The sequence below is a fragment of the Pipra filicauda genome, unplaced genomic scaffold (genome assembly GCF_003945595.2).
Source record: "Pipra filicauda isolate LSUMZ 115617 unplaced genomic scaffold, ASM394559v2 scaffold644_size270591_pilon, whole genome shotgun sequence".
NCBI classification, from domain to species: Eukaryota; Metazoa; Chordata; class Aves; order Passeriformes; family Pipridae; genus Pipra; species Pipra filicauda.
This window is the reverse complement of record NW_024104803.1, coordinates 198,915-221,260: the sequence shown is the minus strand read 5'-3', so window position 1 is coordinate 221,260 and position 22,346 is coordinate 198,915. Positions and strand designations below refer to the sequence as shown.

At 40.0% G+C, this 22,346-nt stretch overlaps 1 long non-coding RNA gene across 1 annotated transcript; it reads left to right on the top strand.

Moving 5' to 3' along the window:
• The first annotated feature begins 1,213 nt into the window (after positions 1–1,213).
• On the top strand, positions 1,214–16,725 carry LOC120324663. The gene is made up of 3 exons (XR_005566150.1): positions 1,214–1,545; positions 11,148–11,536; positions 15,499–16,725. It is a non-coding gene; the product is annotated as an uncharacterized LOC120324663 (long non-coding RNA).
• The last annotated feature ends 5,621 nt before the right edge of the window (positions 16,726–22,346 follow it).

Genomic DNA, 22,346 nt, shown 5'->3' with positions numbered 1-22,346 from the left:
AACTCCTTGACGAGCCCAGATTGTGTCCTAACAAGCCCAAAACCACCACCCCCCCTTCATCAGTATCAGGGTTCAGAATCCAGATGGAGAAGTAGGAAAACAAAAGAGCCTTTAGAGACCCATTTTACCACCATTGTAAACGATGTCTGACCATACAGTGTGTCTGCTATACTCCATGTCCTGCAAGTGTTGATCTGAGTTGGTTATGCTCCAGACCTCCTTAACTTTAGCATTTTCCCCCACAGCTCTTCCTGAGGCATCTCAAGTTCATGGGGATGGTTTTGAAGTCAGTTTGCCAGTCCCTGATCGAGCACAGACTCTCTGCTTCAGAAAGAACAAAATACCCAGTGAAGATGAGAGCAAACAAAAACAAACAATGGCATGAACTAGATTTTTATGCTGCTTCAGTCACATTCAAAGGGGAGGAGCAGTCCCCGGAGAGGAAGGGAGTATCCAAGGCTAAGGAACATGAAGGACCGTGTCTCCCCCAGAACTCACTGCCTCGTTTTCCAAACCATGGAATAGCAGCTGTGGGCTGGCAATATGCAGGGGGATACTGATAATATTGGGGATGTTATGCCCCAAACCTCGGGGCCAAAGCTTTCCCAATTGCTTCCTGATGTTTAGACATTGTACCTTTCACCTAAGCCCTGCCACAGCCAGGACAGCAAACTCTAGAGAACTTGCAGAGAGGTTTTTTATCAGTAGTGTGCACTAGTTCTGAACACGCAGTTTGAGTGACCTGGGAGACAGTATTTCAGAATTCTTTCAGCCCTGTGTAAAATTTCATGTGTTTAAAGCACAAATCCCATAGCTTATAACTATGCCTGAAGTCAAGCAACACTTTGGAGGAAAAAAATCAGTGCTGGAAAACAACTTTAGTGAGAACATGAGGAAAAATGAGATTAGGTAACAACACTACTAAGCATGAAAATAGAAAATTAAATTCCATGGTTTTCTTACAGCTGTGGTGAGCATCAAGTTCTCTGTCTTAGAAACACAGAATGGCTTGGGGTGGAAGGGACCTTAAAGATCATCCCATTCCACCCCCCTGCCATGGACAGGGACACCTCCCAGGTTGCTCCAAGCCCCATCCAACCTGGCCTTGGACACTTCCAGGGATAGGGCAGCCACAGCTTCTTTGGGCAACCTGTGCCAAGGCCTCACCATCCTCACAGGGAACAATTTCCTCCTAATATCTAATCTAAACCTACTCCCTGTCAGTTTGAAGCCATTCCCCCTTGTCCTGTCACTCTAGGCCCCTTGTAAACAGTCTCTCTCCATCTTTATTGTGGGCTCCCTTTTGGGTGCTGGAAATAACATTTCTTATACACCTTTCAACCTCTTCAGGGAAAGCAGCAAGGTCCCATCCCTATTCAACCCAAATTCACTCCTGGGGCTGTTTCACCCATAACACTGAACAAGGTGCAGGACAGCTGAGAACATTCGTATGCCAACACCTTGTTCCTATACCAACACAGGCAGCAGCACCATTTCATCTGCCAGTGCTGCTGAGGCTGCCCGAGGCCACAAGTTTGGACAAAGGTAAGTGAAATCTGCTTAGACAATAATAAACCTGCAAATTTATACAATAGCAAGCCCCAAAGTTTAGCAGTAGGCATTTGGACTTTCTTTTTATCCCTCTAAATTCAGTTCTAGAAGCTACATTGCAACGTCTGATCCTTGGAAGTGACTGAGCAATTTCTACTGTAGTTCCTTTTATACTTAAAAAGACTCTAATTTTTTTTTTTTTAACACTCAATCTTGAGCATTTTGAACATGGAATAATTCATTTTAAAACCACTTCTTTTTATAACATACCACTCTGTTGATGGGGGAACTGGCATAGAGACAAATAGAGACAAAGCAGGTTGGTTTAGTTTTCAACACCTTATGCGGTTCCAGTTCTAGAGGAGCCAGGACCTATTAATTGTCACTAAGTAATAGTGACATTACATTCCCTAAATTGTATTTTTAGGGGGAGAGAGAGGGGTATATTTGCTGAAAGAGTGGGACCTACTCAGAGGTCTATCCAAGCTGATTGAAACTGACCTTAGTCCTTTAAACAACTATAACTCAAATACTTTAAAAGCTATTTTATCAATTTATCACAATTATAATTGAAATTACCAGGACTGTGCTGTTCTGCTATGCTGCTGCACAGAATTTGTCCATTTCCACCTTCCAAGCTGTTATTTCTCTATTGTATTCCCACCTGGAACAAATTCACTTGGGATGCCTGAATAAGCTTTACTTCCAAAAGCTGTTGGTTTATTGTCATGAAGGCTTCATTCTTAGAAATAAGACCCTTATCAACACTTTCTATCTCAGTAAAAGCATTAGTACTCCCTATTTCAAAATAAAATATTTTAGAGGGAAAAGAAAACTTTTCAATGTAAATGTAAAGAAGAATACTGCTTCAAAATGTCTACAAAATTTACAGTTCACAAATGTGAGTGATACTACCAGATAATGCTCATTGTGAATGACAATAGAATTATGTCCAACTGGACACTGTCACTCTTCCAAAAGTGCTAACTAATCTTGACTGTCCCTGTGATTTACAACACTGCTAATGGAAGTAGTTTAGTAACATGCCCTGGCAAACAAGAGCTTGTGCACTGGGGAGAGGGAGAAATATCCTGCACTGGAGGGAAAGTATGTGCTTGCTGAAGGGAAGAAAGAGCACATCAACATAAAACACACAAATAGATTTAAAACACTGTGGATTTTCCTCTCTGTTTCTGAATATCCATTAGTGAGTATATAAATTAGACTCACTTGTACTGAGAGTTAATGTAAAAACTGTTGATGTCTGAAATATCACGACCCAAATAGGACTAAAATAGTTTTAAGTTGTATCTTGGGTCTCTCCTTCAACTGATCCGAAATTGTCCCAACATCACTCATGTCAGAGATGCCTTCTGAACCCGCTTAGCCCCCTTTTTTCTGTTTTGTGACAACAATGCTCTATTTTGAGATAATAGTGCTCCATTATTTTTATACTTGGAAGCCTCTCTTTTCTCACAGTTCCTTTTTCATGTGCAACAATTCCAATAAATTGGATTATCACCAATTTATTCCTGCTGGATAGCTCACATAACACTACTTCTGCTAAATCTAATAGAAATAGCACCTCACCTGAAATTGTCACACCTGTCATGTTATTTGCCCAGCATTTTCCTCCCTTTCTGATTTAAAAACGAACAGCAATTGATGTGTACAAGGTAGATACTCAATATTGTTGCCTTTCTAGCTGTGACACTGGCGAAAGAATACTGGTTTGGTTTTCTCGAGAATTAGTTTTTCTTGACCATTGTTTCTGGTTCTCTTGGCTCCTGCCTGGTTGCTCCATTCCACAAGCAGCCTGAAAGGTAGACACGAGGAAAGCTGTGAGGCCACAAGGGAAATCAAATGGCATAATTACAAATGACACAAACAGTAAATGAAAGTCTTTCTGTCCTTGGGCCTTTTACATTTATAAAGGCTTGGGTGACTGATTGAATCTGCAGAAGTTAAGTAGATCTGTTTCAAAACAGTAAGAAAAGTGAAGAGACTAGAAAGAGGAGAATATTTCTCTTTCCTGTTACATCTGGTTGAAAAAGAGTATTTTTGTTAGGCAAGCATGAAAAAGGAAAAAAAAGAGGACTTTTCCACTAAAAAAAGAGAGTATTATGGAAGGGGTAGGGAGTAAATCAAACCAGAAAAAGATGCTGCCAGCCTGCACAAATGTTATGGCTGATTGTCAAAATTCAATCAAGTAGGAGAACAAATACATGGCTGCTTGTCTCTAACAAGAGTCTGCAGTACTTAGCAGATGACAAAGCTAATGACCAGCTTGTCCTTCACTGTGGGTGAACTGTGATCCATAGAATTATGGGATCGAGGTTGGAAAAGACCTCCAAGATCATGGAGCCCAACCATTAACCCAGTACTGCCAAGAACAACACTAAACCATGTCACTCAGCACCATGTCTGCACGACTTCCTTGTCCGTACACAGGATAGAAGATATCCCTGGTGCTGTGCAGCAGTAGGGATCAGGTAAAACAGCAAAACTTAAGAGGCACAGTCATTCTCTCAGCCAAAAAAAAATGTTGTTTCTGCTCTTTTCTTCTTTTAAACATCATCTGGAGAGGGTTCACGTTCACGGCTCCCTCTGGTTCTTCAGCCTCTGGCTCTTTGCAAACAGCAAGCTGGCTGCCACATTGTGCATAACCAGTAAAAAAAGGCAGATTTGCTCTCCATACAAAAGTCAATTGGCCTTTGTTCATCAAATGTCCTTTTGCTGCTAAAAGCTTTCATCACTTGCTTTTAGGTAATGAAGGACATGCAAACTGCAGTGCAACCTTACCAATCTCATGGAGAGCTTGAAAGTCAGGTGCCCAGCTGTCTCTCAGAGACACACATGCAGAGAGGGACATGAATTATCATTTTGGAGGTGCTGTAGAGGTGCCTAAATTCTCACATTTTAAATTAAAACCTCTGCTAGCAATGTGGCAAAAGAACCAGATCCACAGGCTGGTTTGTTGTTCCCACATGACTGTGATAAGGCAATTTGGACAAAGCCCAGCCTCATGCTTAGGTTTTAATTTTGTCAGGACAACAGGGTGGCTGTGCCACATTGCTGTTGCAAGATGAAGTGAAAAAAAAAATGTTGAAGAACATATTAAGTCATAAGATATTCTTTGCCATGTTTTAAGGCAAGGTTGGATGGGCCTTGGAGCAACCTGGTCTAGAGAAAGGACCCCTTGACCATGGCAGGGGTTTAGAACAAGATGATCTTTAAGGTTCCCTTCTAATGCAAACCATTCTGTGATTCTGTGATTCATATCACATTTACCTATCATAGACATTTATCTGGAGATCTGGGCATTAAAGCAAACAATTTCAGTGTTAAGAGTTCATACACATTTCCAAAGTTTTTAAACCATTATGTCTGTTTTGGTTGAAACTATGCGCAAGCTTCAGATTAAGTGTAGACTATGAACCACATAAACCAGCATCTTCAGCAGACTGCAATGGACCTCAGAAAAAGCAGGACTTTGCCCTTCATTCATGGCAGGGTATTGGAATGAGATGATTTTTGAAGGCCCTTTCCAACGCAAAAAATTATGTGATTCAATTATATGACTCTTTAAACTTAATTTGCATCAGTATTGTGTTTGGCACTACCATTTCAGGTTTTATTCCTCAGTTTAAAGACAATTTTTGAAGATATTTGTTAGCATCACAGTCACATCTGCATATGTCGCAGCGCTTGTGAAAATCCCCACCTGTGTGCCCCATCTGATCATTTAATTGATAAAAAGTGTAGTAGATACTACTGTGGTTGGCTACCCTATGGCTCCATATGCTCCTGTGTGATGCCCCATATGCAATAAAATTTCACTTGTTTGCTCCTTATGAATAAAACACTGAGTTCACTTTAAAATCTGACCTTTTTCGGTGTTTTTCTTCCCCCCTGCTTGATCTCTTTTGTTATCTTCTTCACAGAAAATGTGTTTAAAAGTTATGGTCATTTTTGCAAATCTGTTTGATTCAAGATTTTTGAAAATGCTAAATAAGACCAGCTAGAAAATAAATATCAATATAACCTGCAAAAGACATAAGGAAGGTCTCCAGCAGAAGATGTTATCTTGGGTTAAGTGGAATTAATCCCAGCCAGAGACAACCACTGCCACTTTATAAGGCTGGGGCCAGACATGGACATTTGGGTAACAGAAACCACACAAGGCATCTGAAGCCAGGGCAGGTTTCTGATGAAACACTGTTTATGATTGAGGTGACAAGAGCTGGATTTCTTCCTCTTCCTTTTTCTCATGGAAAAAGTTGCATTCTGAAGTGGACTTTGTTCTAAAGCAGAACACACCAGGTTGTGGGGAAAAAATAATAAATATTTAAAAAATCCTCTCTATGACAGAATAATCTGAAAAATTTTGAGCAGCCGAAGAGATAGATAAAACCAGAGACTTGGCAGTCTTGGATGGAGAATGGGTAAGCATGGAGAAGTCTCACAGAATCAAGATTGCAAGTGGGAAAGGCAATTTTAGTGTAAAGGCCACTTATGTTTCATTGAGAAAACAGTCAGGAAAAATAACCCCACTACAATCAGTCCTTAGCCTCACTTTGATTAACCAGGGTAAAGTGCCTTGATGAGGAAAGTGGTAAGGAACAAGGTCCAAGTCCTAAGCAGAAGGAAGGCACAGCTTCATGTGCTTTTTCCTTATAATGAAGCCTAAAAAGAGTTCCAGACATACAAACTCATGAAGAACTCCCAGAAACCTTTTATACATTTGAAAGTAATTTTTCACAAATGTGCCCAAATTGTGGGGAATGCAGGAAAATTGAGGCTTTTTGCCCCAGCTACAATCTACAGCCCCGTGTTTCAGAAATAAAACGAGATTTGGAAGGAATGGAAATAACAGCTGAAGTGCCAGATTTCCTTGGAACAACAAATCCCCACTGGAACACAAACAAAGCTGCAGTGATTTGTGCTGCTGACATAAAAGGCTCCTCACCTAAGAGCGCCTAACAACCCCTTCCTCCCTGCAGCACAGAGCTGGCAGGAAATTCCAGATATCCGAGGAGCTGACCTCCCGAAATGAAAGCTGCCATTCAGAACCAGCTTGTGGAAGGTAACAGCACTGAAATTTAGCATCTGAGCAATACCTCTGTCATAAAAGCTTTTAGGTTTCATCTTGGTGGGATTTTGGCGTAGGACAACCAAAGTTCACATCTGGGATTCTGGAGTATTTTGTCAAATCTAAATGTATCAATATTCATTTTTGATTCTGATTTCAATTTTCTTGTGTTTATCAGAGGCATTTCTTATACAGGGAAATGCAGTAAGACTGGGATCACACTGTATTTGAAGAAACGTCCAGCATGCTTCATGCTTTTTTCTTTCCTTTTTTTTTTTTTTTTTATAGCCAGCCTTCCCAAGAGAAGATGAGTGTTCATGAACATCCACACAGCAAAGATTGGAAAAAAACCCCTGGTGTAACAAACCTGCAGATAATCCTGAACCCTAGAATTTCAGATTGTTCTATTAACAGTATTTTCCTGGCCATTTTATTTATTTAAAATAATTTTCTCAATTATTTTCTACAGTAAATCTTACTCCAAATGATATACAGGGAAAAACATTTTGGAGTGTAAATCGCTATACCAAGCTTCAGGATATGGAGCTTTAGAGTGAATCCACCAATGATCTGTGACTGGGGAGGAGTCTGAGTAGCAGTTTTCAGTCTTGTGGGAGTTAAAGTGGAAAATTATGTGATACCACCATTAGGACATATTTATCCAAAAATATTTGAGATTTATTCTGGGGAAAAGCTTTCCCAAAATAATGCAAGTTCATGGTAATTTCAGATGACAAAGGTGTCAGTCTCATGTACCAACACTGAAATCCATTTATAGTGTAGATTCGCGTGCTTAACTTCAGTAGTTGGTTGTTCTTAACTAGTAGGAAAACTACATGTACCTATCATTTTTTAGTCATCTTGTCTAGTTCATCAGCCCCTTCAGCTTTAAAATCATAAAAGGTGGGGGTTTCTTTTTCCATGCCCTTACTAAAATTGCAACTTATCTCTACTTTCCTGCTGCCTCCATCTAGTCATCTTATTAAAGAATTTTCCACATTGTCTGAAAAATGAAGTGGTAAAAATGTACAGAGAAATTAATCAAAGATAAACAAAGGTATCTACAGCATGGAGCTGCTTTATGGTATTCTTAGGCTGTTTATTATGAACCATATTTCCTGGTGAAGAAAACCCCTCTATCTAAAAGACAACTTGGAAGCACAGACAGGGAATGTAATCATGATTTCTGCTGTATCCTTTCAATGCACAATAAACCTTTTTAATTTTTAATACATTTTTAGATTATGTAAGACAAGAAAGAAAATATTTTTTAATATTTCATGTATAGAATATTTAAGTTTTCTGGCCAAAATTGCTAAAGCCTAATGTCAGATGTCAATGGCATGAACTCACACAGACATTCTTGGTTTTCTCAGCAATGACACAGCTTTCTCAGCCATGTATTGAGCAGCTATTAATTAATGATAAGGTGTTAGTGGAAATAATTAGCACCAAACTTCTTATTGAATGTTTTTTAAGCGATAGGTAATATTTTTTTTAGTATTTTATCGGAGAAGAGTGGCTCAGCAATATGCATTACTATTGTGGCCATTGTGTCATGTGGACTGCTCTCCTCAGATGGGTTTGAGAAGAGATCATGGCAGATCTAAGTCAAGCTCTAATCTAACCTTTTTCTGGCCAAGATTTTAAAAAGACTGTTAAGAGTAAAAATGATATCATATGATGATTTGCTCTGTTATTTCAGACACGCAGGAACTCATGCTAGCAAAAGTAGTTGCATGACTTCTGTCACTTCAAAATGTGAATCAACTTCAGATTTATTTTCTTTAATAACTGAAAATAAATAGTACTGTGCCATGATTTACCTTATTGCCACGAGCAAATTGAAACGGGATTTAAAACATAACATGTCAATATCCCAAACATGACATAATAGCAAGCAAAAAAAACAAGCCTTCTTTAAAGGGGAAACTGATTTTCTAGTGTACAGGAAAAATGCTAAAGGAGTTTTAACTGCAATTTTATTTTGTTTTTTGGACTGTCAGAAACTCTTTCACAGGACCTATCATAAGAGACTACTGATAAAAGCCTTGTGGGCACAAGGTGAAGGGCACAGCTAATCTGTGGGTCAGCACCTGCCTGTGCAGTGGAGGAACAAGAGCATCCACAGACACAAGTAATAAGATTAACAGGGTCATTCGCAGAAGCCTTGTGCTGGAAGAGTTAGGCAGAAGATAAAATACAATTATTTACCTTAGCTGAATATAGTGATGCTTGCAGAAGATTTCTGAACGCCCAAATGCATGAGCAATAAAAGGTGTTCTGGGAGGCACTACCTGACCTACTCACAGACCTCACCATTCTGAGATACAGGAGATTGATTTCCTCCATATCTTCTTACTCACAGGTAATACATCCACAACATTCATCCTTCCCTTATTTCTGAGCTCTTAAAAGGTTCCAAACCCTACAGGTGAACATCAGTATGCACGTGGTGCACAAGAGTTACATTTTGGCCATCATTTTCCTGTGCATTTAGGTTTTTCCCAAGCACCTCTTACTTGATTCTCATCCAGCAATAGAAGGTATTTATACCTTCCTTTTGTTAGCCTAAATAACTTGCTCCTTTGGACCAGCTATTTTTTTCCCATTCTTGGCTCCAGTCCTCACCTCAGTGAGTATTATAATGTTTAGGAAAAGAAATCCAGCTGGTGGAACGAAGACTCTATACAAATTAAACGGGAAACTTGCAGCATGTCAGTTTTTTATCTAAACAGCATTTAAGTCTGGATGACAAAACTACTATGGCTTCAAGATTTAATTTATAGGCACCTCTGACAAAAGACACTGAAAATTGTGAGGATACCTATTCTATCTCGAAGTACCTAAGACAGTATCAGACTAAAACTGGGGGCATCTACTGGCTGGCATATGAGAGACATAAAAGTCTCCTGTTCTTGTTGCCTTCTCTTCAAGCTCATTTGTGCTTTACATGATATATCAGAGGCTGAAGCCTTCTGCATTTGGGAAATTTCTTTTCCCAAAACAAGTCCCTCAAGTCCTCTTTGGGTCTTCAAAGAATTTATTGGCATGAAAGAATCATAGAATCACAGAAGGGACCTTAAAGCCCATCCAGTCCCACCCCCTGCCATGGGCAGGGACACCTTCCACCATCCCAGGTTGCTCCAAGCCCTGTCCAACGTGACCTTGAACACTTCCAGGGATGGGGCAGCCACAGCTTCTCTGGGCAACATGTGCCAGGGCCTCACCACCCCCACAGCCAAGAATTTCTTTCCAGTATCCCATCTAAACCTGCTCTTTTCCAGTTTAAACCCGTTTCCCCGTGTCCTAATCCAAACAAAGATGACCATCTTGCCCATTTTGAGCTTTGCCCAAAAAAGTTCTTTTCTGTGAGTCAAAACATGAAAGAACTATTTCATCTGGAAGGTTCTTAATATTTTTTACAATACGTAATACCTAAATGGTAATTTGTAAAAATTATTCCCTGAATAGAAACTTTATTTCATCATCTATCAAAGTTTTAAATAATATATAACAGCAGCTTCTTGAGGGTTTTGGGTTTTTTTCCATTCTTTCTCTGCCTTCTTTTTCTTCCTTGGCATAATAATGCTTGACAAGAAATCTAGAGAGAAAACTATAATTACATTATGTCTTTTTTATCTTTACTGGAATATAACATAACACTAAAAAATGTCTTCACATCAGGTTTTAGAAAGTTAAAAAGAAAGGACTGTGAAGGAATTAGAAGACTCCCACAGAAGCTTTATAGGAAGTAGTGCCAATCACATTTACATTGTTGGGTTTACATTAACAGTCCCTTTTAAGCTGGTGGGAAATTCACACCACCACTTATTCCTAAAGTATAAAATCCTACACTGAGGGAAGGACAGGCATTTTCATGGAAAGCATCAGAGTTTCACCCAGAATGTGTGATATCTGTCAAAGGTATGTAATATTTGGAATTTCCTACGAAATTTCTTCCTCCCTTCCAACTGCCCACATGGGTTTCCATCAGCTCACTGGTTTTGGTACTAGATATGCCTGCTGTGAGGTAATTATGATCAGTAAGTGAATGCAAATGGTATTCTGTTCTGATTCAGTCAGCATGAAAACACTTTATGGCACAAGTATTACTGTCAGTGAGAATGGGAATTTTATTTCCCATGAATTCTCTGTTGGTGAATTTTGGACTAGGCAACCCAAGAATAAATGGGATAGTAGCATGATTGGAAAAAAAAGTAACTAAAACTGAAAAAAACATGCAGCATTGGGCTGGCTCTTCTACTATTAGGGCTAAGGCTTTTATATTATATATATTATATGTTTTTATTCGTATTTATGCATATAACTAGGCTCAGCTTGGCTGTAAAGCACTTCACTGCTCCTGTTAACTTTCATGGTATGACAGGCATTACCTCTACAGAAATCAGCCACAAACTGATGTCTCCTACAGGCTTCTACACAAATCTAGTAGTGTTAGCTAATTTAATTCACAGAGATTGCGTTCTTTAATTTCTTACAGATCCAAGTGGCCACTAAAGTGGGAGATAACTCTTTCCAAATCGTCATGTCTTCTACAGACTCTTGGACTCCTCTGTACCAATGTATTTTCCAGTTCTGGGAACATCCAACACATGTGTTTGTGTGACAAGAAGATACCTCGGCAACTCATCCCTGTTTTCCAGTACCATCCCTCCCTTAGTTCTGAGATTCTGGGAAGAGCTATGAGTGGGAAAGGAAGTGGAAGAAATGAGAAAGTTTGAGGTGAATGACCTAATGACAATTAGAGAATCTTCCAGAATAAGAGTCAGATCCTTTATTCTGAAGAAAACTTATTCAAAGTCAGACAGAAGTGAATCTTTACCAACATCAGAGGAGATCTTGGCAGGAGGAAGCCTCAAGCACCTAAAGGTACATCAATTCTGAACAATAAAGGCAAAACTTAGAAATTCAGTATTTATGCAGAGCAAGACTGATAATGTCTGCAAAACAAAAATGTCCCACTCACCTAACAAAAAATAATTCCCCAGCACTTAGAAGTATCACAGAATTTATTAAAAAAAGGAATGTCCACCTTTATTTAGGAAAAGTGCATAGATTTCCTATTTATCCTATTTATTTGAGGAGCTGGAACACAGAGAAGATGGATCAGTACTTTTTCTTCTTACAGGCAGTGCTGATACTTGTTAGAGTGAGTGTTCTCATTAGAGACTCACTTACTAAGCAAAAACAGAGAAAACCAGTGGTGTCATCTTTCCCATTCCCAGCTGTTGGTGTGCAAAGAGACACAGCACTGGAAGGCAAATGAACTGGAAACATTAACTGTTACACTGACATTCATGGCCATGTAATTTCTACAGGATATAAGAAATTATAATTTGTTTTTACTCCAGGCTTATCACAGAAAATTGATTCTCTCCTCAGTTTATCCAGAATAAGAGACAGCCTTAAGACAAAGGCATGCATTCGCCAAGACAATAAATAAATAATGTGCTTTTTGCTCTTTTTTGGAGGAATTAAAACAAGGATTTCCCCTGTTGCAGGGGAATGTGGTGCCATGTGCAATAATCTGGTCACTGTAAAGACCATATCTGGTCCTAATTACCAACCCAAAACCAGATGTTTCCAAGGCATGCTCCTGCTTCACTGGAGAACAATAACACAGGGATTTCAGCTTCCATGTTTCAGCACCTCATCATGGCTGTTAGGGGGTGGTGAGGAGGATTTGGGAGCTGTCCTGCTGCCAGAGGCAGCCAAGGGGGTGATTACAGGAGGGTTGAAGCCGTGGCTGCAAACCCAGCCCTCTCTGTGGCTGGGGCAGCTGTGCCTGACCCGAGGCCAGGGAGTCCCTCTCCCAGGGCATCCCATGAGGGACTTGACCCCCCTCCAGGCACCACCTGGCCCCTCTCACACAGATCAGGTTGTGGGAAGCTCCAGTCAAGCTCCAGCAATCTGGAGGGGCTGGACTTACCAGTGGGGCAGAAGGTGTGAACCTTACAAGGAGGCCACTGTGCTGGGGATCAGCCCCTCATCTCAAAAAAAAACTCTTGGCAGTTGGTTCTGTGGCTCCTTTCCGTGTCATGTCCCAACAGGTGCCCCCGGGGCACAGCCTCCAGGAGACCTCCAGGCTGGCTCCAGTCCAGATCTCCAGACTTTGCTTCTGCCTGGATAAATCCTGTCCCGTGTCCCATGCCTCTCCTCTCTCTCTTCTCCTCTTCTCCTCTATTCTCTGAATTAGGATTGACCCTCCTGAACATATTTTCCTCTATAAGGATAATGTAGTGATTCCCACCAAAGAAATTATGGCTTAGTGACACCTTTCCCCAAAACTGGTGGGGGTGGATGGTTGGATTTGATGATCTTGAATGTACTTTTCAACCCTAATGATTCTGTGAAGGTGGAATACTGCTCTTTAGTGTGTACAAATATTTAAGCTCCCATATTGCTTCAGCAGAACAAAGAATTTTCAGAAAATATGTAAAATCTTTATACGAGTAAAGGCAGAATTGGGCATAAAAATCACTTCTTACACAGGAAGGAACCCAACTGTCAATGAGGAACTTGGATTATGAAGTTTCCAGAAAAAAAACCAAACAAACAAACCAACAATAAGCAACAGAGCAATGCTGAAATACATTTGGCTCCTTTTTCAGTGACAGAAACGATTTATAAATATCCCCCAAGGTCTGAATCACAGAGTCGTAAAACAGACGAAGAAAGTTGCAAAAATGGACAATTACGCTTGATGTTGGTACATGTCATGAAGGCATGCATCCTGTTGATCATATATGTGCACAAATACCTGTCATTTTGGAAGATCTCAGTTATGACATAAAGTCTCAGGCATGAAAAGTGCAGGACTCACCTGAGATTTAGCAGTTCTGCATTAAATCAGGTGGGCACAGTCTTTCTCCAAAATGCAATGAGTTTGTTTGCTAAGCAGAATTTACAGAAGAAATAGAGATACTCACGTGATACACAGTCACAAGGGCTTTTTGTACCAACAGGACGGATGCAGCCCACTTCTGTCTTGGGGTAAGACATATCTACAAAGATTGTTGTTCAAAACCATGAAAATCATGGATTGCTCCCATGAAATGTGTCAGCCTCTGACCAAAGGCTCAGAGGTGCTAGAAAAAGATTAAGTGTACTAATTGTGGTTTGTCATTAAAGCTAAGTGGTTACATTTTTTATTTTATTTTTTGGTAATTGCACTACCATAAAAAACTTTGAAGTCCCAGCTGGGTCAGGCTGGATTTTACTAAGGCCAGTAAAAGCAGTAGGACATCATCCTACTTAGCAGCTTACAGAAAACATTGTAAAGGACCAGAAAAATAACGCTTTACAGAACTATTAATGGGAATCTAATGGAATCATAAAATCACAGAACGGTTTGGGTGGGAAGGACATTAAAGGACATTAAAGCTTATCTAGTTCCATCCACTGCCCTGTGAAGGGCAGGGACACCTTCCATTATCACAGGTTGCTCTAAGCCCTATCCAACCTGGCCTTGGGCACTTCCAGGGATGAGGCAGCCACAGCTTCTCTGGTCAGTGGCTTTTTTTTTTAGCATAAGGATTTGTAAAATCCTCTGTTTGGCTCTAGATCAGACTGCTAAGTGCTACTGCTATTCCACCATCATTTCTGCTTTAATCTGAACTTCATCTAGTGAAGGAGAGAGGTGTTTATTGCCCTCCAGAACAAGTGATAGCACCTGCAAAACTCTCCCCGATGTACCTCATCACCAGCTCTCCTACAGAATAACAGGTTAAGTACTCACATCTGGATCCTCATTAGAACAGACATTTGAGAGGTCCTGATTTAAATCACCCAGAATTTCACATCAGGTCCTGACCATGCTCACACAGATACAATAACATGTGAGTTACAATCAAGTGATGGAAATTTTCTACAAAAGCAGAAATTCCCATCAAATACTCTGGCATATGAGATCTTTAATATAAATAATTTCTTATAAAACATAAGCTGTTATTCCATGTCACTGATAGCTGAGAGGTTAAGTTCTTGGAGGAAAAACTGTTTTTTCTTTAGGATCAGTTACTGGGAAGGAAAGTAGAAATAAAAAAACCTCAAGCAAAAGCAGTTTAATAATTAAAAGAAATAAAAAGAAGCACAGTGGTCCACAAAAGTTACATGGTCATGCCTGTAGGAATCACGGCCTCTAATTCAGGACCTAAGCTGACCATGATACCTTCTCAGCACCCACCTGTGGCATCCCCTATACCTAGCTGGGCACACACAAGCACAAGCCTTGGCAGGACTTTTGCTGCTACAAACTTCTTTAAGCACATGGTTCTGGTTTCCTTGTCTTCTGCTACTCCATCTCTCTTCCTCCCCTGGATAAACTGCCCTGAATTGCTCCTGTTTCATGCAGGATACCACGCCAGCACACAGGAGACAGCCAGGTCTCCTTTGGGGCTGTAGGATGGAATTTATAACAAAAACCTGTACACACAGTGTACAGTGGGTGAGAATAACAAGCAAGCTGTTTTCTTGCTGGGCACTGCAGCCCACCCTCTGTTCTTCCTTCAGCTTTTATGGTTGTTGACTCCTCTCCCCTGCTCTCCTGATTGTTTCCCCCCCCCCCCCCCAAGTCAATGCTGTGGAGTGAACAACTCCTGCCCTGCGAGCTTCTGTGCTCTGTCACAGGGCTCAGGCAGCCCCTTGTCAGCAGAGTGCCGGAGAACAAGCATTAAGTTATTAATCCTCACACTCCCCCCATGATATGGGTAGCTATTATTATCCTTCTTTGACTGGGGGTGGAGGAGAACAGAAACCCTTCAAGATTAACCATCTCAACTCAAGGTCACAGGAAGCGGGGCAAGGCTGATCTCTTATTCTCACATTTTCAGGTCCTCCTGAAGGAGCCAGCAATGAGTCCTTGCAACCAGGGAACACTTTGATAGTCAGTGCTTGCACCCGCACAGCAGTAAGCACAAGCATTACATTTATTTGAGAAGATATGGGAAAATCATGAAGACCCTTCTGCATTGCACAGGACATGGGAAAATCCTCAAGTCAAAATCCAAAACCTCCAGGTCTCGGCAGGTCAGACTTGGGCAGATGGTTTGTTTTGCCTCAGTTCAGGTTGGCAATGATGTTCACCACCAATAGAAAGCCAGAAAATGTTATCATGGCCAGGATGTGCTTTTGAAATGTTCTTGGATCCAAAGGGAAGTGAGCAGCCAAGGATGAGTCTCGGGATGTTGCTGTCGCCTTGCACCATCAGGGGCTACTCCACCCTTCTCCTGCACAACCACCTGCTAAAACAACCAGTTGAAACCACACCTGTAACATCAGAGAAGAGACCAGCAATGAGCAGAAATGTGAGAAAGTGTAATTCTGGAGACAGGAGAGACACGGACACACACCACTATTGGTGTTTCTGTTTACAGAAATCAAATTGCTCAGTTTCTTTGTACCTGTGTTTTTTCTCACCTGTAAAACCAGCACGATTTTGGCACTTGTTTGTCGCTGTTACAGACTTACTTTGCTACAATAGGATGTTCAAGAAGTTTAGATTTTATCCTTTCTTAAAACAAAAATGAAATATCAAAACCTCTTCTTTCTGTGGTTGCAAAATGAAAGTTGTGTTTTATAGCCATGTCTAAAAATGAGCAACTGAAGTTTTCAAACTAATTGGAAGCACAGAATTAAGGCACTTTAGAACAATTTTGTCTTTGAAGAAGCAGGCAGGCAATCTTTCATGAAAGACTTCAGCAAAGACATTTGCCCCCTTCACCAAGATAATCTGATGCAGTCCAGATGTTTGCTGTATGCTGGGTGTGTACCTTCTGCCTCTGATGAAGAAACCAATCTGGACATCCTTGGGTTCCTTTCCTTTTACAGCTTAAGAGGATTTAAACCTGTTTTGTCCTGAACTGTCTACTCACATTATCATTAGGGATGGGCAAATCGCCATAGGAAGGAAAGGCTGGCGTAGGTCAGGACTGAAAGTTTGGTTACCTAGGCAAACTCAGCCAAAACACTCAGGAATTCAAAGGTTTTTAGCTAGGAAGAATATAATAAATACATAGCTTTTAATTTCTGGTTTTGAAAAAATAAAACAACCTTTCTTATGTGCTTAGTCTGTGTTTTTATTCTGCATCCAAAAGCTAGAGGTACACAGCAAAGACAAAAGGTTATTCTCTGAATTTATTACAATACCATCATCATGTTAAATCCATTGCATGGCTGCATAAATCAGACATTTATATTTGACTGAAGAGAAACAATATTTATGTCACCAGACCCACTGAGTATATTGAAAACGGAATCATTAAAAAAAGCCCAAAAGTTTCTAATTCAACTACTAATTAGCATAGATAATTGCTCTTTCCTTTTCAGACCTATGGTAGCTTATGGTTTTGATCAAAACAAAGGAAATACACAAATAAACAGAAGATCTCTGATACTAAAATAGATTTTTCCTACATTATGGATTAGTTGTGCAGTACATAGGCAGTGTCTGCTCTGTAGTAGCAAATCTGGTAGCATACACAATGATAAAGAGCTACCCAATCACTAGTAATAATCTTATTGTCACTGCTAATACCGTCAGCTGTGGTAGTAAGAACCTGCAGAAATTAGTGCAAAAACAGACAAGCCTTCAAGTCATGTTTCTGTGATTAAGAAACCATTCATGTGGGAAAGGAAGAAGAGCAAAACAATGAATAAATTACTTGCTTGGCATTTCATAGAGCCTCTAGAATTCCACAGTGACTGAATTATCACACATATAAGCAAGATAACGAAATAAACCAGAGCAGGGTAGAAAAATTTATTCCTGGTGTCACTCAACACTCTTGAAAACAGTGTTTCATGAAGGATAAGTGCATGCTGTTTGACTGTATTGTGGAACACAAAGACCCACCCCACTCCTGTGTTAATTCCTGTGTTATCCCATTAGTAGTGAAGGGGGGAACAAGAGAAAGGATGGGCAAGAGTATGTTCATCCAAGTGAGTGCCCTCATAAGGTCACACTCTTGTTTGAAAGCTCTTGAAAACTGAGAGAGGTCCCTCGTGAGTGGCCAATTACAAAAGATACCAGAAGGACTCTCTGGGAAGCTACAAGATCACAGAATCACAGGATCATTTAGGCTGGAAAAGCCTCCCAGACCATCGAATCCATCCTGTGCCCAATCTCCACCTTGTCCACCAGTGCACAGCACTGAGTGCACAGTCCCAGAGCACAGTTGTTCCTTGGACACCTCCAGGGATGGGGACTCCACCACATCCCTGGGCAGCCCCTTCCAATACCTGACCACCCTTTCCAGGGAGAAATTACTCCTGATGTCCAACCTGACCCTCCCTTGGCACAGCTTGAGGCCATTTCCCCTTGTCCTGTCCCTTGTTTCCTGGAAGCAGAGCCCGACCCCTCCCTGGCTCCATACACAAACACAATGTAAGGACCTGTAACAACCAGGCTTTCTCTGGAGAACCAAATATAGTAGAATCTCACCTTAAGTGAGGAATAGGTCACAAGAGATTACTGAGGAGAGCCCAATTTGATGGTTTTAACAGCCATTGCACAAAAACTGGAAGGTGGTTGTACCACTCCTCCAGCACTAACCTTAATTTCTGTCCTAAAGGTATTGCACACAGGTGAAGGATGTGTTGTCCTGGCCTAGTTCTATTAGGAAAAAATAAGTTGAAATAAGAAGAATATCCCCTAATGTCTGTCATCATAATAATATTGGCCATTGAAGGGAATGTAGACATGAATATAAAAAGGAAAAAAGCTCATTTTCACTGTGCAAGTAAGTGGAACAGATCAGAGATTAGAATAAAAGAATCATAAAAGTTGGAAAAGACTTCCAAGGTCATCAAGTCCAACCTTCAACAAAAAACACAGGGGGCAAATTAAGAGTCATATCCTCTACTGGGTCCAGTCACTGCCTCATGATAAGACGTGGAAGCACACAGAGCCTCCTTCCCAAGTTTCCCTGTTCCCAAGGGTTCTATGGACAGTATGGATGCAAGCTGATACTGCAAGAATTATTTCCAAATGTTCTACCTGAAATCCTACTAAAATCTCCTCCCAGTGACTCTGTTTGTCCTCCCTGGAGCATCTTCCCTTGTCCCAGGCAGATGTCCAGAGTCTGTGTGTGTGAGGAAGAGGGAAACAGGAACCATAAGGCAGCAGATGGCTCTATTCATTTAAGGGGAATCCCCAACCAGCTGTTTCCATCAACTTTCCATTGACAATGGCCAGAAAAAAAATAGAGCAGGGGACAGGATATATTAAAATGTTAACTGTAGGCTGTTATCTATGCTCTGTAATTATGAGTGTGATAGAAACTTGTGTGCTTTTCTCCATCCCATTGCTGGTCTCCCATGCCAACATGTACACAGCAGATTTTTGTATTTTAATCTTAAGCGTGTCACTGCTTACTTGCTGTCTTGAAAGTCAGATGCTGGGGTGGGAAACTAAGACAACCAGATGTTTTACTTTTCATGCTGAGGAAGTGAAATTAGAGATCATCTTTCTTAAGCTTTTTATGGAAGAAAGTTCAGAAATATAAGGAAAGCTATACTTTTTAACACTGTATGGTTTAAGCAACAAATTCAGTAGGTCTAAACACTGGTTAAAAAAAATAAAAAAGCATGAATAAATGATGTAGAAGGAGGGAGAGAGAACAGAAGGAAGAAAATGGAGTAAATAATGCCCTTTGTCCTCAGTTATAACTTGAAAATTAATTATCTTCTTCATATAGGGTAGGTAAATCTCTACTAATTAAAAATTACCAATTTAAAGTCCAACAATGTTTATATTTAGAACAAAGATATCTACTTCTGGCCTTCATAATCTGATACTTCAAGGCACCCACTGCTAACACACATACACAGCTTTTATTGCAAATTACCCAAATGTTGTGGCTAGCATCCTAAATACGTGAAAATACAAAAATCCCAGTATTTTTCTCAAGGACTCTTTTTTTTTAAGGCCTATCTGACAGCCTCTAAAAGGGCTGCTGCAGTGCCAAGGCAGAGAGAAGGTAGGGGTAGGAGGTTTTAGGCAAGTAGCCTGGAGTGGGAAGATTTCATGTGCTGCCAGCTCTTGGTAATCAGGCTGCACAAAGGAACATTCATGCCACAGCCCTATTCAGTTTCTCAGTTTTATCACAAATGAGAAATTAAACATTTTGCCTCACAATAGAATACATTGGCTGGCTTGCACCCACACTCCTTTAATTTCATTTGTGCTAGCAACAAAACTGTTTCTCATTTAGCTGCAGCTTCTTTCTCAGCTTTATCTCACTTCTTTCACATGTTGGATTAGGAGTGAATTCGTATTTAGAGGTTAACACTGGCTCCAGCCACAACGCCAAAATCAAGCACCATTTGACTCTGTGGCCGCTTGGATTTAAACTTTAGCCTGGATCTAATGTTTTTCAGTTGGCTCTTGTCTTTGAAAGAGCCCAAGATGAATCCCTGAAGCTGTAAACCTTTGGACTATTACAGGGCTGAAATATGAATCCATATCAAATTCACAGCTTGAGCTCATTTCTTGGAGGTAATGGCGAGACCCAGGAGTGAAGCCTCGTGTGTGTTTCCCATCACTCCTTACCCAGTGTCCCTGACACTAATTCATCCTCCACGTTTTCAGTTGGGATATTGCGTGTCTGGGTCTTTCTCAGGCCTCCAATTCAACTCCTGCCCAGAGATACTTCAATAAGAAAATCCAAAAGTGACACTACATTTGAACATTACCATCATTTCAGCCCTCTCCACTAAAAATGCAAGACCTGACAAGTACAAAACACAACCACTCTGGGTCTGCTCTTAAATCTTCTGGAATAATTCAGGGAACAGCACAGGAGAGGTCCTGAGCTCCTGAAGAGGGTCATTCTTATGCACAGCAGGAATGGCAGCATATTTAACCAAACTGGAAACAGAACAGGGCAAACAGAGTGCAGATTTTCCAAGCTCCCAATTCACTGCCTGCCTTGCTCAGTACAGAAAACTTAAATTTCCTTCTCCAAAACAATGCAACAATAAGTGTTAAAAATGCATATATCAGGAAGATAACAATCTATGGGTTCTTCTGTTTGTTTTACTTTTTACACAATTCATGCCACTTTTTCTTAAAAAAAGTACAATCTTTTTTTCCATAGATGATCTCTTACAGTCTGTTCCTACTGAAAAAAAAAGAGAAAGAAAGAAAAAAAACCCAACAAAGTCAAAAGCAAACCAAACCAAACCAAAAACCAAAACCAAAAAGGAAAACAAAAACAAAGATTTACGAAGCTGTTTTTCTCCCCTAGCGATGTAATTATGCAACATCAGCCCAAAGAAAAATTGTCAAAGGGAATGACTGGGAAAAAAATATTCTTTGGATCCCAGAGAAAATGCAGAAAGTTTTAACACTAAATGATGGCATTTCTTATTTCCTCTATTAAAGAAAGCATGTTTCCCCTTACATTATATATTAAAAAAAATTATTTACCTAGAAATATATATTCACTGAGTAATTGACCTGAACTGATTTAGATAATAATGAAGCCCTTTCTACATAAGTTCTTCTGCTTGGTGTCTTAACCTCAGGTTCTCCTTTCTCTACCTACAGAGAGCTGTGGAATTTTGCTCCTCGAAACCGCCAAAATGGTTTCAATCAAGCATTTCTTAAAAAAGACAACACACATTGTTTCTTTCCAAGTTCCCATGCAAATTTATTTATTTTTTTTTTTTAGATTACAAGGAAAATATAGAAATATTTTCCCTTTTTTTTCTAGTACATGGGAAAAAAGGTTCACAAAGAAAGAACTTTGATGTTTCCATGTACCATTTTTTTTGCTAAATACGGATTACACTTGTTTTTCAGGTTGCTCTACTGTGGCACAAGTGCCTATAAATTTGAACATAAATGACATCGCAGAGAATTCCCGGTTTCTCTGCCCATCAGGCTTATTTGCTTTACCTAAGCACTGGTAGTTGGACAAGAAGGGGCCTCTGCAGCTAAAAACTGCTGAAAATGCAATCTCAGGTTTTCTCACTTTTGCACAATCTGGAGTTACAGTCATGAATCCAATTTTATTTCTTTTTAGAAAAGAAGCATCTCCAAGGTATTGCAAAGTGAATTGCACCAAAAAGGTGTTTTTCGTTCCCATTTTGCTGAGTTATTTAGGAATGACAACAATGATGGATGCGTAACATTTTATTACTAACCTTGTAATGGAGGACCTTGGCATGTCTCTACTAATTTTAATAAACTTCCAATTGAAGTAAAAGCTGAAAAGCAAGTCAAATTATTTACAAGCTACAGAATGAATTCCAGGATAGCTCAAAACTGATTCTTTCAGAGTTTGTTCTTAAGTCCTCCAAAAATTACTTAACCTCAAAATTAGAGGTTTCTTTGCAGAAAAAAATTATAAATGCAAAAACTTTCTTAAAAACAAAATCATCTCTTGAACTGCTAATCCAGCAACTGATGCTGATTTCTTTGAATCATAGAATCATTAAGATTGGAAAAGGCCTCTAAGATCACTGAGTCCAAGTGTTAACCTAGCACTGCCATGTTCACCACTAAAACATGTCATTTAATGAAAAGTAATTTATATCTAATGATCTGCTCTTTTGGGGGGTGAGGGGGGATTTGCTATAAAATTCTTGAGAAAGCGGTGTTTGATTAGGGACATGTCATAAATCTAAGTCATAAGAAGTAGAGGGCACCTAGTGAATTTATCAGGAAAAATATTTA